This window comes from Dendropsophus ebraccatus, chromosome 6 (genome assembly GCF_027789765.1).
Source record: "Dendropsophus ebraccatus isolate aDenEbr1 chromosome 6, aDenEbr1.pat, whole genome shotgun sequence".
NCBI lineage: Eukaryota > Metazoa > Chordata > Amphibia > Anura > Hylidae > Dendropsophus > Dendropsophus ebraccatus.
The window spans coordinates 126310909-126324144 of NC_091459.1; the positions used below are offsets into that span (position 1 = coordinate 126310909).

The 13236-nt window shown below is 42.9% G+C and overlaps 1 protein-coding gene across 2 annotated transcripts in view; it reads right to left on the bottom strand.

Moving 5' to 3' along the window:
* LOC138796017 (cytochrome P450 2K6-like) overlaps nucleotides 1-11322 on the bottom strand; it is a 55928-nt gene extending 44606 nt beyond the window's left edge. Inside the window, exons 1-6 of one of the 2 annotated variants that reach the window (XM_069975886.1) lie at nucleotides 11258-11322; nucleotides 8399-8479; nucleotides 6208-6349; nucleotides 3030-3215; nucleotides 1428-1590; nucleotides 1101-1251 (exon numbers count right to left, since the gene is read on the bottom strand). The gene's annotated coding sequence lies outside the window, so the exon portion shown is untranslated. Of the gene's footprint in view, nucleotides 1-1100; nucleotides 1252-1427; nucleotides 1591-3029; nucleotides 3216-6207; nucleotides 6350-8398; nucleotides 8571-11257 lie in introns of those variants that run through there. The other variant, XM_069975888.1, reaches the window with a different exon arrangement.
* Between the last annotated feature and the right edge of the window lie 1914 nt (nucleotides 11323-13236).

Consider the following 13236-nt stretch of genomic DNA (forward strand, 5'->3'; position numbering starts at 1 on the left):
CAGCCCTTGTAAGGGCTTTAAATTGTTTTTTAATTGTATAACTACAGACTGCTGGCTGGGACTTGCAGTGCAGCTACAACGATTTCAGCAGCACACTGTGGTGATCAGCTGCTGGCAGAAAGGGGACATTAGGTGTTGCACACAGACCCCTAAGAAGTGCTCAGTACTCTTTTATTGGGCCCTTTACTATATTTTGGGATTTCTGTATTTCTTACACAAGGCATATCTAAGTTCACTACTGCTTCCAAAGTGTAATGGAGGTGTCGCAGAGTGTAAATAGGTGCAGCCACCACCTGATTGTATCTCAAAGCCCCCTAAAAACTAATGGGCCCTCTACTTTATTTTGTGATTTCTGTATTTCTTACACAAGCCATATTTAAAGGACAACTCCGGCGGGACCCCCCCCCCCCCCAAAAAAAAAAAAAACACAGACACACACAGACACCATACTCACCATCCCTCCGGTGACGATCGCCACTCCATTCGCCCATAGTAGTTATAGACAGAAAGAGTGCAGTCGGCACTGCCGGCAACGCTAACAATAGAGGATGTGTAGTTGACCCGACTTGTATGTGCTTGTACTTGGGGTGTTCCCAGAAATGAAAAGGCAGGATATGCAATATAGCAGAGTAGAAAAGAGAAACTGTAAGCGCCCGCCAGTCCATCTGTCGTCCCTCACCCATGGATTGTAGTCTGACAGAATAAAGGTATTACAACTTGAAAGTATCGGTGAGTGCCCCAGTTTCTGTTTTCTACTCTGCTACATTATAGTAGTTATATTCTTGTACATAGGAGCAGTATTACAGTAGTTATATCCTTGTATATAGGAGCAGTATTACAGTAGTTATATTCTTGTATATAGGGGGCAGTATTATAGTAGTTATATTCTTGTATAGTGGAGCAGTATTATACCAGTTATATACTTGTATATAGGAGCAGTATTATAGTAGTTATATTCCTCTATATAGGAGATAGTATTATAGTAGTTATAGTCTTGTACATAGGAGGCAGTATAATAGTAGTTATTTTTGTATTCTGTATCTACACCTTTTTATTAGCTCTTACACATAATCTTCAGTATGATAAAATTAGTTTATTACCTTTTGTAGGATTTTAATGTTTGCACTAAATAACTGGATTCCTCATTGATCTTTTCTTCTAAGGTTCTGTTTCCCATGCGGAAATCACGTAATGTAGAAAGAGTAAACAGTCTCATAGTCTTCCAGTTATTTCCATTAGAGAAGCCCATACCTGAGGAGTAGACATAGTAGCAGATTTATCAATGAGAGCCCCTGGTGTATGCCACAGAAAAGGAGCAGATTTTTTTTTTCTCTCAGGGGCGTATGCTAGGTGTAAGCCCACTCAAATCGGGGAGGAGGTGTGGCCTTCTCCTGCACCTAATTTATCATGGTTTAATAAAATGTTACCGTATCCTCTTGAAAAATCCACAAAAACTGGCATGGGCGGTCTGTCAGAGAACACTTCTGCATGGTTGATAAGAGCTTCCTTCACAGTGTCATATCCACACAGCACAACCATCTTCTGGACTCCCATCTTTATACTGTACACTGAGCCGTGCTTCTTAGCAAGCTGCAAAATACAAGTTATTAGTGTTGTCAACTTACCCAACTGTTTGGGTTTATCAATGCTCTTTGAACCTGAATGAAAAAGCTGAATGCCCCTAGAGACTCCTCGAAAACATGGATACAGCTTTAGGCTATGTTCACACTACGTAAATGTCCGGCCGGGATTTACGCAAGTTGCGGCCGGCTACGTACGATCCCCGAACTTACGCCCGTAATGTACGTACGCTTCCCGAGCGGCGTACGTAGCGATCTGACAGCGGTATTTTACTAGGATATCTTCGGCTAGCCCCGGACACACCCCACAGAACCTTTTGGATCGGGAAATCAAAGTGCAAAAAAGAAAAAAATCACCACTCCGTACGGGACCGCATGTTACGCTACGGGCGTAAGTTACAGCATTTCCGTCCCGAAACAATGGTCTGGTTCATTTTTTACGGCGCTGCATACGATCCGGGCGTAAGTTCTTACGTAGTGTGAACTGTGCAGCCGTAGATCCTATACTTTCCATTGTACGCAAACTACGTAAATCTCCGGCCGCTTATTCACGGAGCGCGCTACGGCCAGAAACTTACGTAGTGTGAACATAGCCTTAGGCTGTATCCATGTATGTCTGATTGCAGATCAGTCCTCTGTAGGCAGGTTATGTCTTATTATGATATAATAATAATGATACAATGAAAAAAAAAAAAAAAAGACCTATTTTAATTTCCATCAGGAGATTTGAACCAAAGGATGAACTGCTGGCAGGTCTATAGACAGGTGAGTTACCCCTAGAGTTAACCATATGGAGTTCAGAGATTTAACTATATGTGAGTGTTTCTTTCAGACATAAACAGCATACAGAGGACTGATCTGTAATCAGAGACACTGGCTGACAGTCCTCTTTGACACTTAACTACAGTAGGATTGTGCATAATTCCCTGCACATACAAATTACTAAAAGGTACCATCCTCACTAGGGGATAACCAGCTACAGCACACTCTCAGCACCTTAGGTAGGGCCCGGGAGCTGACAGATTCCCTTTAAAGTTCCTTATAGAACCAGAGAACCTACTGGGGTGAGCGAGGCACCAATAGTGAAACTAAAGACTCTGGAAAAGGTCCTATGAATATTTTGTGCAGCTTGGCTCATGCAAACATCTCTGAGTATTACAGAAACAGACTTTGTATAACTGGAAGGAATAGACAGACCTACAGGTCCACCTCTTGGGGCCACCAAAAACATTAAAATGTCTTTAGAAGAAGCTTTGGAGATATTTATAACACAACCAGTGCACATCAAGAATGATACATAGGTAGATGGACAAGGAATGTATTTGATTGAGACAAGTCATCCAATCACTAAATTACCTCTACGAAGATCTCCTTGTAGATGTTTTCAGCCATAGAATGTTTCAGTAGATGACGAAAAATCTAGTAATGTCATATATCTTTAGATCTTACCTCTTGGAATGATAAGTGAGGCTTTTCTACATCCAAGTCGAAAATATTCCCGATTAACGGCAATGGCTTTGGCCCAGGAGGATAATTCTGAGAAACATAATTCTTCTCTTTGTATAAAACAGTTACCAAGAAAATACATACTATGATGGATAAGAGAACTGTAACCGGATCAAGGGGCAACATATCCTGTGAAGATGAGAGTCTGGTTAAACCACCACGAATCCAAAACAGTACAAAAAGTAATCATCAGGTATGATCAACAAATAACCCAAAATAATCAGCAAGTGTCAAAAACTATTGCAATGAACCATATACAGTACCATAACAGAAATACAATACTATAGGAATGAACAGCTAATAATATAGCTACCAAGTCTGAACTCCGTTCTTTCAGGCCTGAATCTTTCCTTTCAATGATTTGGCAGAGGTCTCCCTGCTCCAGGAATCCTTCCCAGAGATATCAGCACCCTCAGTGCCTCCAGCCGCTTACCTCAGAGTCTTTCCCAACCTTAAGCCTCTAATGCGGTGACTAGAGGAGCAAACAAGCGCTGTCAGCACTCGTTTGCTTCTTGTTCTCCGCTCGCTGCTGCCGCTATCACACGCGACGGCAGCTAGCGGTTGAATAAAGGGAGAGCCACGGGGGCTGTCCGGGTGATCGATGGATCGTCCGGGCAGCCCATAGGGGATAGCGGCGGTCTGCTGCCGCCGCTCCTATTCGGTGGGGCAATGGCAGCAGATCGTTGCTGTATGAGTCGTTTGTCTTTCAACATGTTAAAAGACAAACAACTGCAACAATCAGCCGACTATGCTCATGTCGGCTGATCGTTGCCTTCTGTTACACAGAAGGATTATTGGCCGTAATGACCAATATTGTCCAAATACGGACAATACTCGTTCCATGTAATAGGGCCTTTATAGACTTCCAACCTAAGAGTGCCCCTCCTAATCAAAATCCTGCTTGTTTTATAGTTATATTTGGGTCAAAGGGGATATTCTGAATCACACTTGTCAGCTTTCTCATGAATACCAGAGACGCTGAGTCTTTGTTCTTAGTCACAGCAACTTCTCTGATCTCTTTGTGCTTTCTCTCCCAGTCCAGTGTGCAAGGCAAACAAGATGTTCTCTCTTCCCGTAGTTAACAAAATGACCTAACAATCACATTATGAGAGATAAGAACACTAGACATATCGACTCCCTCTGGCACCGGAATGGGGAAAGATCCCTCTGTCTTCTGGAGTCTTTGAAATCTAACTAACCTGATTAGTAATGCAGCATTAACAATTAACCCTGGTTAAACTGGTTATATAAAACATGGGGGAGATTTATCAAACATGGTGTAAAGTGAAACTGGCGCGGTTGCCCCTAGCAACCAATCAGATTCCACCTTTCATTTTCCAAAGAGTCTGTGAGGAATGAAAGGTGGAATCTGATTGGTTGCTAGGGGCAACTGAGCCAGTTTCACTTTACACCATGTTTGACAAATCTCACCCTATATTCAAACCTTTGTGGTATATTGCTGACTGTTCTTACAAATTTTTAATGTTTATTCAAACAAGAAATAAACAATATTTTATCAAATTCATGTATTTTTTGCCCAGTGCATGTTGCCCAGTTTACAGACTTTGAAAGAAGAGCCTCATAAGACGGAGAAAAGCAGAATGGTCATTGTGAAGAATTGCCGCCATTTAGGTCGTTCCAACACAGCTGTTAGGCGGTATTGGGAAGACTGGTTACATGAGGGAACGTGGTATCATGAATTATAAACCTGCACTGCTACTAACTGGAACTGTCCAGGTTCTGTTTGACATCTAAGGACAGTCATGTTGGAGTATTGAACCTTGTGTGAGCATTTCATTCCTGACTTTTCAGCTCCACACTGCCCCTTCCTGGTGTTATGATGTAGGGAGAAGACACTGCCCCCTGCTGGTGTGATGATGTGGGGAGGACATACTGCCCCCTGCTGGTGTAATGATGTGGGGAGGACATACTGCCCCCTGCTGGTGTGATGATGTGGGGAGGACATACTGCCTCCTGCTGGTCTGGTGTTGTGGGGAGGACACACTTTCTCCTGCTGGTGTGATGATGTGGGGAGAACATACTGCCCCTTCCTGGTGTGATGATGTGGGGAGGACACACTGCCTCCTGCTGGTGTGATGATGTGGGGAGGACACAGTGCCCCCCCCTGCTGGTGTGATGATAAAGGGAGGACAGGCTGCCCCCTACTGGTGTGATGAACTGGAGTGACACACTTCACCTTGCTGGTTTGATCATGTGAATAACACACTCCCCTGTACTGGTGTGATGATGTGAGAGGATACACAGCCCCCTGATGTGACGATGTAGGAGTTTGCAGGCATTTGCAGGATCTACTGTACTTGCCCATCTGTAAAATCTCATTGCATCAATTATTTTTTTTTTTTTTTTACTTTGTTTGGCAATACAGAATATGAAAAAATAAAGGCTGCTATCAAACAGTGCAACTTGTCCTGAACTGAATGCATCTACATCTATTCCTATGTATTGTACAAAACAAGTAGAAAAAAAGATGGCTCTTAGAATGCAAAAACGAGAAAACAACTGTTGGGTTCTTCGTGTTGGATTCCTGCCTAACCGCACACTAATTCCCTGCCTAAGGGGCCTATTCCACGGGAGCGATAATTGGCCGAATTGGCCCCATTTCGAAATCGGCCGATTTTCGCTCCGTGGAATAGAGAGAACGATCAGCCGATGATTATGTCATTGGCTGATCGTTCATTTAGGTTGAGACCTAAAATCGCCGTTCGCCACCAGCGCATCGCTACGGTTGAATAGCGGTGCGCGGCGGCAACCGGCGATTTCAGCAGAACCATACATTACCTGTCCAGGCCGCAGGTCTTCTTCTCCCGGTCCCGCACGGCAGCATCGGGATCGGGAGAAGAAGACCTGCGCCTGGACAGGTAATGTATGAAGCAAGGGCTGCAAGGTCATCGGTGACCTTCGGGACCTGATTCTTATATGCCCAGGTCATCTAATCTGGACAGCCAATCGCTGCTATCGACATGTAGGGTTCCGACGTGATGCTACGAACTCCTAAAAACTCTCCTGCATGATGATGCATGGCTGAAAAAAAAAGCCGCCAAACATACAGGAAGAGGAAGATGCCATTGTCTCTAGTATCACCATAGAAATATCTTCTTACCTTGAATGTCAGGATACTTCATCATTAATAGAAGGCCCCATCTCAGTGTGACAGAAGTCGTCTCCATTCCAGCAGTGAACAAGTCCAACACAAGAGATAATAGGTTTTCATCATGAAAATATAAATCTGGGTTTGGTTTCTCCTGAAATTAGCAAAATATAAAATATACAGTATTAGGAAAACTTATGGACACATATGTAAAAAAAGAGCAAGTATATTGGAGCACTTTTTATCATCATGTCATCATTAGATAAAAAAATTGTTGCTTGTAAATGTCTGACTATAAGTTATAGAGGTTTAGAGGTTATAGTTTGTTTTGCTTATACATAGATATAAAAGACAACATCTTGACTGCCTGCGGCCACCACTAGGGGGACTTGAGGAGTTTACTGCAGACTGTGTTGGATGGGGTTGAGGTTTGTGCTCCGTGTGGCCAGTCAAGCTTTCCCATAGCAGACTGCCCCTCTATTTCTTTATTGATCTATTGACCTTGCTTTGTACACTGTGTGTTGACCCAGGATTGCTAGATGTTATTAGGAAGGTAGAAGCCCTCCCTAAGTCCCAGCACACGCCTGTTAATAGGTTGTCTCTGGTGTTCCCTGTAGTGTAAGCATGCAGGACTGTAAGGCACAAAGTCCAAGATATACTTAAACAAAATAAAACTTTTGCAGTACAGTAAACACACAGTGCCTTGTATGCAAAGTTCAGTATAGTAGCTTGAGGAGTTGGCTTGGCAGGTTCCCCATTAATACATGGAATACTTGAGAATATTGCTTTAGAAGGAATATTATAGAAACGCTGGATAACACTTCAAACACTGTGACAGTTCTGGCCGGGAGAAGGGGATTAACCATAACCCCTAGGGCCCAGCCAATCAGCTGCAGGCCCCTCTGTGATGTCAGCACCTCCCCCTCTATATAAGGGGGTTCAGTAATGGAGGCGGACAGTCGGCTGTGTGTGGAGGAGAGAGCAGGATGGCAGCAGGCAGTTACAGCAGAGCAGGGAGAGACTAACAGAGCGATATAGAGACAGAGAGGAGAGTATAGGAGGGCTGATTGTGGGGGATTGCTTGTTGTAGCTGTCAACCAAGGGTCCAGTTTACCAAGTAACTGGTTGCCTATAGGAATTAAATCAATGAAGACACAGTCCATATTATTCACTCACAGGGCACTATACACTCCCATAAACTCCTATTGAGTTATACCAAGTTACTGGAATCTGTGGACTGAGCATGCCCCTTACATAATCAGTGGTCGCACTCCACTCTTACTGTATTATACAAGTTTATACAAGAGGGTCAGGGTTCTTCCAATCTGTCCGATGGTGGCACTCCATATGTTGCCGCATGAAAGTGGTGCTGGGGTTTTCCACCGACACCCCAGCCCACTTTCTGATGGCAGATGTTGCAGGTGATGGAGCACTTGGTCCATTCCACCTGTACTTATAGGCTTTAGGCAAGTTTCCAATTGGTGGAGAGGAATCTGGGGAGACAGGAGAGTATCTTTTTTGGACGACCTTTGCAGAGATTGGCTAACAAACCAACTCTTAGCTGGCCTCCTTGCCTGTCAATAACCCTGCAGAACGCTTACAGGACAGAGAGCCGTGTCTAGTCACAGCCCAGATGACTAGTTTACGGCTCTCCAAGGATTAAAATGCATATTACCAGAGATGAAGACCATGGAACCCCCAACACCACAGGAGAGACAGCTGCGAGGTGTGTGCTACCGTTTTTAAAGCTTAATCAGCACAAATGTACTCATTTGTTCCCTTTAAGGCATTCACATTGCCCAGTTTGTCAAATATAAGATAAAGTTTGGTTGTCCAGGAGTCTAGGGCACTCTCAACCCATCTCCACTCATGGATAGGAAATTAATAGCGATGAGCGAACCTTGAGCATGCTCGAGTCCATCCGAACCTGATCGTTCGGCATTTGATTAGCGGAGACTGCTGAAGTTAGATGAAGCCCTAAGGCTATGTGGAAAACATGGATATAGTCATTGGCTGTATCCATGTTTTTCAGACAACCTTAGAGCTTTATCTGACTTCAGTAGCCACCGCTAATCAAATACCGAACGATCGGGTTCGGATGGACTCATGCATGCTCGAGGTTCGCTCATCTCTAAAAATTAACACTCTCTATCCCTCCCAGACGACCACTATTGTCTAATGTCTTATTTGCTTGTTACTTTACCTCTTTTTGTTTGACCAGAAAAGAATCTATAAAATTCCTCTGGTCATTGATGTCCAGTTGATCCCTTTGTTTTGTGAAGACCTATTTAATAAATAAATAAAATTCAGCCCGATTTTGTTTAACAGATCTGTGACTTCCTGGAATCCAGCACATCAGGGATGGAAACGCTTTGTACAACTGTAGAGAAGAATATATAACATGTCACTACATATACAGTTTGGGCAGATCTTTTCATTCCATAGTTTCTTTTTTTTTTTTTTGCTTTTTTGCTTTGATGGCAGCTTTGTACACTCTTGGCATTCTCTTTATCATCTTTATGAGGTGGTCACCTGGAATGGTTCTTGGTTAATAGAAAGACCTGGTAAAGAGTTAATTCATGGAATTTCTAGCTATAATGATAACCTTGCCCTGGCCATAGCTAGGTTATGTTCCCACTGAGGAATAGGCGAGGAATTTCAAAGGGAATCCACAGCAAAATGCACACGGATTCCACTTCAAATTCTGCCTGTAAAATATGAACCGAGCAATTTCTTAATGTGATTTCCGCTGTGTTATTCACACACGTAATATTCCGCTTTGGGCGGATTCCGCTAGAGAAATCCATAGAAGTCATTTGGGCTTTGAACTTCCGCTTGAATTCTGCTCAAATTCTGCCTTAATTTCTCTCAAATTCTGTTTGAATTCCCCTCAAATTCCACCAGAACTGAAGAAGCAGAATTTCAAGCAGTAAACTTTGCTCTTCAATTCTTCGCCTATTCCTCTGTGTGAACATACCTTTATAATTAGTAATACCATTCTATATAATAAAAAGCTAAAAATATTTATTTATTTATTTTTATTTATTTTAAAAAGCTTATTTATCGTCCCAGCTCGCGGCGGCACACTCCATTGTATGGACGAGCAAATTCCGCCATCCACCGAAAGAATTGACCATAGGCAGATACCAAATTGAGATAAATGGGTTACACATTTCTTGTCTCCTCTGCTCCCATCGTGCGAAAAATTTACCTTTTTGACGACATCCTTCATTATATTATAAAACATACTACAGAAAGAGGAAAAAAATATATTTCTGGGCCGAAATTATTGAAACCCCCCCCCCTTCCTGCAGTTTACATTGTTCACTTTGCAATAAAACTATTCAATTACAGCGTTAGACTATGTTTACACAGTGTCAAAAAATAGGTAAAAGGCGGCCGCTTTTTCAATTTAAAATAACGTCCATTGTCCATGCATTGCAGTCAATGAAAAGATGGACGTCCAATGCACACAATGTATTGAATAATGAACATTATCACTGCAGACGTCAAAATAATGATCATGACAATTATCTTCGGACGTCTGTTGCAAACAGCTGACTTTTTTTATTAGTTGTTCACACGTAGTTTTTCTTTTGTCACTGTTCTTTCTCCGTTTTTATTATCAAATTCAATGGACGTTTCAATTAAAGACACACTCAGAGGTCAATTAGTAACCCCAAACTAGAATAATGTGCCATGAGGGGAGGGGGAGGCCAGACTGCTAAATGACGTCTGTTATTTTAGACAAAAAAAAAAAAAAAAAAGTTGTGTGATCATAGTCATATGCAGTTTATATACTATTTGCCTTTTATTTTACTAACTTTAAAAAATGTAAAGTTTTTATTAAAAAACAAACAAACAAACAAACAATGTTTAGAATCGCAATATTCTGACTTCTATAACCTAATCACATTTTTGGCTATGGATATATATGAGCTTATTTTTTATGCTATGATCTGTAGTTTTTATTGGTACCAGACTTGGGTGGATGAGACATTTTATTAGCTTTTATTCCCTATTTTATCACCAAAAATCAGTTTGGTGTTATTTTTTGTTTACGCCGATGACCGTGTAGGATCAATAGTGGTTTATTTTAAAAATTTGGCACCTGGCGTTATTAAGCATGTTTTTATTGTTTATGTTTTTTAATTAAAAAATTGGGAAAAGGGGGGTGATTTAAACCTTTAATAGGGAAATAGTTATTTTGTACTTAAAATAATTTTTTTTCATGCTTTTTAGGTCCCCCTAGGGAACTATAATAAGCAATCATCTCATTGCATATGCTGATCAATGCTATGCTTCTGTATAGCATTGATCAATCAGATCATAGCTCTGCTGATTAAGTCTGAATCAGCAGAGAGACTGAGGCGGCAATGGAAGGTAAGTATGATCCCCTGGCAGCACTAGCAACCTATCGACACCTGCGTTCTTTGCTGCGGTGTTGCCGATAGGAGCCCTGAGAGGTCTGGTACCTCTCAGGGCTCTCTGTACATGCTGCAATCAATACTGATTGCTGCATGCACACAGTTAAATGCCCAAGCTTGGACTGAAGTTCGCTCATGGTAATCGCAGACAGGTATCAGCTGATGGTACATTTGTCTTCGGTCCCAGATCTTTTTAGAACCACCGCGTCTTTGTGAAAGACATGGTGGATGCTTTTTACATGTGGGCTTCATTACTGTAGGGGATTTATTCAAAATTCAATCCCATCTGGTCTGCTATTCCATGACCCCTAACTCACCTCCGGACCATGTAAAGGCTGTTTAAACTAGAAGGAGAATGATAGAGTGCTGTGTCAGATGACATGGTCTCCACAATCATCCGACTTAAACCCCAATGGTTGATGCACATGGTATTTTTGGAGGTCAAAATGCTGCAGCCAGATAGCACCAGAATTCACACTATTTAGTGTGAATTTGTCTTGTGGATTTCTCAGCAGATTATGTTCCGATTTGGTGCACAATTTTTGTTTTCACCTTTACCTTATTTATGGCATGTGAACTTAATATTGTTAGTTTTTGTATTCTATGTTTAGTAATTAATAAAACAATGAACTTACCAAGCCCACCGGGCTACCAGGAATCCTGACATTATCCATTGCCATAATCAAAAGCCTGTGAAGTTTTTAATCATTGTAATCAAAGCGATGGCCGAGTAACATAGATACAATGATATTAGCAGCCGCAGCGTTCGGTATCATAGTGTCATCAAAGGGTTCACCTAAAGTAAAATGTGAAAGAAAGGAGATGGGTTTTCAGTGTTACATTCTTGTTCATAGGGGCAATATTATAGTAGTTATGCGTTACAGTAGATACAGATGCCGGCACTGTCTGAACACCAACCAAACTTGCGGCGCCCATGGGTGCTATATACTAGACTTCTTAACCACACTGATCAATAGTAGCGGTGCTCGGGCGGAGGTAAGGAGAATACAATGTGGTGGATAGAGAAATAAGTCCAAGCACTCACCAGTGGATGATCTTCGGTGGAGGGAGCAGTGGTATAGGGTGCGGGAGCGTGTAGCAGACAACTGTTTCATGCCTCGGCGCTTTGTCAAGTCTTAAGGTCCATTTACACAGAAAGATTATCTGACAGATTATCTGCCAAAGATTTGAAGCCAAAGCCAGGAATGGATTTGAAAAGAGGAAAAATCTCAGGCTTTTCTTTATAACCTGATCTCTGTTTAGAGTCTGTTTCTGGCTTTGGCTTCAAATCTTTGGCAGATAATCTTTCAGATAATCTTTCTGTGTAAATGGACCATTAGACTAAGAGTGGACAAAGCGCCGAGGTGCGAAACAGTTGTCTGCTACACGGTCCCGCACCCTATACCACCGCTCTCTACCTGTAATGTCTGCATAAAATCTACCGAAGATCATCCACTGGTGCTTGGACTTATTTCTCTATACACCACATTATAGTAGTTATATTCTTGTACATAGGAGGTAGTATTATAGTAGTTATATACAATGAAGAAAGAGATCCGGGCACTCACCGATCTTCTGGAATGTTTATTCAGGCACAGTAAACAGCGGGGAAGGGAGGACAGGTGGAGGTGCAGGCGTACGCTACCCCAGGATAGCTGTTTCACAGCTGATTGCCGCTTCCTCAAGCTAGGGTATCACATGACTGCAGGGGAGAGGGTGCTTAAAGGGGTACTCTGGGCAAATTACATAATCTAACACTGCACTTACAAAGGAAAGTTATATAACATTGCCATTTACACTCATTAGGACAGCTGTAATGTTACCCGTTTTTCAAAGAATCAAAGTCCCACAGGAAGTTCTGTAGTTCAGGAAGAAGGAAACACACCACGTCTCAATGTTGTTTCACAGGTGCCATATTGAGACGTGATGTATCTCCTCTCTGTCACAGGGAAACCCGCCCCTCAGCACATCCTCTGACCACCCCAGTACTCCTCTGCCCGCCCCCCACTTCTCCTCTGCCCGCCCCACTTCTCCTCTGCCTTCCCCACTTCTCCTCTGCCCGCCCCACTTCTCCTCTGCCTGCCCCACTCCTCCTCTGCCCGCCCCACTCCTCCTCTGCCCACCCCACTCCTCCTCTGCCCGCCCTACTCCTCCTCTGCCCACCCCACTCCTCCTCTGCCTGCCCCACTCCTCCTCTGCCCGCCCAGTTTTACAATACATACTATATTATCTGTCGGGCTCCCTCCTCTGCACGATCTCAGTCTCCTCTGCTTCTCAGTCATCCTGGAGATCTGCAGCTGCCTGCAGCATCAGATGTCACAGATCTAATAGGAGGCAATTGGCACCCTTTCAATGCCAGATGCCTGCTAGGAGATCACTGGTGTCTGATGCTACAGGATTCTCCTCCAGAATGACTGAGAAGTAGAGGAGACCTCGGACACCAGATTCAGCTCTAACTCATAGTCCAGCAGCTGACAGCAGGCAGCAACATCTTCCTGGAGCTGAAAGGGTTTGTTTCAATGCTCCCTGGAAGATCCTGGCCGAGTTCAAGCTCCTGAAAGATGTTGCTGCTTGCTGTCAGCTGCTGGACTATGTGTTATAGCTGAATCTGGTG